Here is a 2,062-nt window from a genome sequence, read left to right as displayed (position 1 = left end):
CGGCGCGCTTCGGCCACAGGAGGTGAGCAATGTCGCGTTTAGAACTTCATTCATTCCTATGTCAACGTCCTCCCCATAGGTTTTGTTTATTTCTAAAGTTTGCTTCGCATCTAACGCGTTCCCGTCTCTTTTCGCAGATCCGTCGTACCGGGCGTGGCTACGCGGGCGACCAGGATCACCACGTCGCGCGGCTCCACCAGCAACCGCCAGCGTCGCAGCCACCGTGGGACTTCCCCCACCATAGCCGGAGGAGCGCCCCAGGACCCCGCGGCCAGGATATTCGCGATCGCGAGCGCAGAGGACAAGACTGCGTTGTTGGGGCGCGTTGTACAGCCGGACACGGTAGGTGTTTCACCATCCGACCTGGTAATGCATTCTTTCCATCTGTGACGCTTGCATTGATCGTCTGTTTGTTTGGTATGCCCAGGTTCGCCGCTGCGAGGCGCCCGGTCCAGGCTTTGGTAATGAGGGGCTTTGTCGGCAAACGAGTATTTCTACGGATGTCCAGCTTCGTGGTTGTCCTGCTTTCTGCCGTGTGAGCTGGCTGTGTGCCGCCGTGCCCCGACGGTACGCTCGTCAGTCCCTTCAGGCGCTCAGGGCCGGCCCTTAGTGTGACGAGCGTCTCGTACCCGCCCTCCAGCGCTACCGCTGCTGCCTCGCACCTTCAGTGCAGGTGGGCGAGCCGGCTCGCTCACCAGGGGCGGCGGTTGGTACGTGGAGTCGGCGGTGGTGGCTGGCGTGTTCACGGGCAAATATCGCATTTGGTGGACAAGTTTTTAAAATGGACGCACGTTCGAGGCACGACGTCCCGCTGAAATAGGAGTTTGTCAATAACGCCTCTCCCTTGAAAGTTATTTGGTTTGTTCTGTCGGCTCGTTGCTCAAACCCTCCCTTGTTCCAGGCATAGTCTAAGTACTGCAGTAGAACTACAAGGTGAGTACGACTAGCACCCCCCCCCCCCTTCCGCATTTTCTTTTTGTCCGGCGTTTCTCTTTAATCCCGTTTTTGTTTGGCAGACGAGACGCGTCGAGGATGGACGGCCTGCTCCAACATTCAGCCTACTTTGTTTATATTCTACCTGTCTGTAAAAAGATTGGAATAAAGATGTTTTTCGAACGAAATAAATGGGGAAAGGGTTGGGGTTTCTCCTGCAGCCCGTCGCTGCGGACGTCGTTCAGAGAAGGTGAGTGTTCGTTGATCGCTGTACCGGTTCTGTTAGCACGCTGCCTTGTGTGGTTCCATATCTTACGCCCTTTTCTGTTTCAGACCCGCCGCCGCTGCGCCCTTCCCGTCGCCACCACCGTGGGACTTGCCCGCACCGCAGGACTCTTCGGCCAGGACACTCGCCGGGCGCCGAGGACAACTGCGTCGTCGGGATGCTACACGCCCCTTCGCGCCCCGCCCCTGCTCCGCGCCCCGCCCCGCCGCGCTCTCGGCCGCGGGTTTGGGGGCGCCCTGTGACAACTGTCCGCCGGTACCCTTCGGAGTAGGCCCTGTCGCGTACAGAGCGAGGGCTGCTGTCGAAGGTTGCTCCTCCGCGCTGACCATCTCCGGGGCGAAAGCGTTGGGCTCCCGACCATCCTCTGCGGCAGAGGCAGAGCGGGGCGGAGGCTGCGCTTGCCGGGGGCTGGCGCGGGGCTCGGCGGACCACCCCGGGCACTCCTGCAGGACCTGCGGAGGAGCGCCAGGTCGCAGAGGACACCGCTACCACCTCAACGGCCGTCACCAGCGTCGCCACCACCCCCCCCCCCTCTCTCTGAACGTTACTTGCTTTGTGTTGGCTCGTTGCTCAAAATATTTCTTGTTCCAGCCAGGCATCAGACGCTGTTCCCGGCCACCTCCATGGGACTTCCCCGCCGACGCAGGACGCAGGTCGCGGCCGGCGATAGTGTTTCTTTGTTTGCATTCTGTTGGGTGGTTGTGGTGCTTGGCTTGTATGTGTTTGTGGTTGTAGGGTGGTTTATGGTAGGGTAGTTTTTGTGTTTATGTGTTGTGTGTTTATGTTGGTTTGTGTGTTGTGGTATGGGTTGTGTCCTGTCTTAATTTTGTATTCTTTTTTTTT

General features: G+C 58.9%; 1 long non-coding RNA gene across 5 annotated transcripts in view; it reads left to right on the top strand.

The window, feature by feature from the left end:
- The window catches only part of LOC113202142 (uncharacterized), a 3,938-nt gene continuing 1,876 nt past the window's right edge, over positions 1–2,062 (top strand). The window contains exons 1-5 of one of the 5 annotated variants that reach the window (XR_008012043.1): positions 1–22; positions 138–342; positions 428–933; positions 1,017–1,183; positions 1,267–2,056. This is a non-coding gene — a long non-coding RNA (uncharacterized LOC113202142). The other 4 variants (XR_008012040.1, XR_008012038.1, XR_008012042.1 and 1 more) reach the window with 4 other exon arrangements.

This window comes from Frankliniella occidentalis, unplaced genomic scaffold (assembly GCF_000697945.3).
Source record: "Frankliniella occidentalis isolate FOCC.00 unplaced genomic scaffold, Focc_3.1 Scaffold396, whole genome shotgun sequence".
NCBI classification, from domain to species: domain Eukaryota; kingdom Metazoa; phylum Arthropoda; class Insecta; order Thysanoptera; family Thripidae; genus Frankliniella; species Frankliniella occidentalis.
The sequence above is the reverse complement of the archived record's forward strand: the minus strand, read 5'-3'. Positions and strand labels throughout refer to the sequence as shown.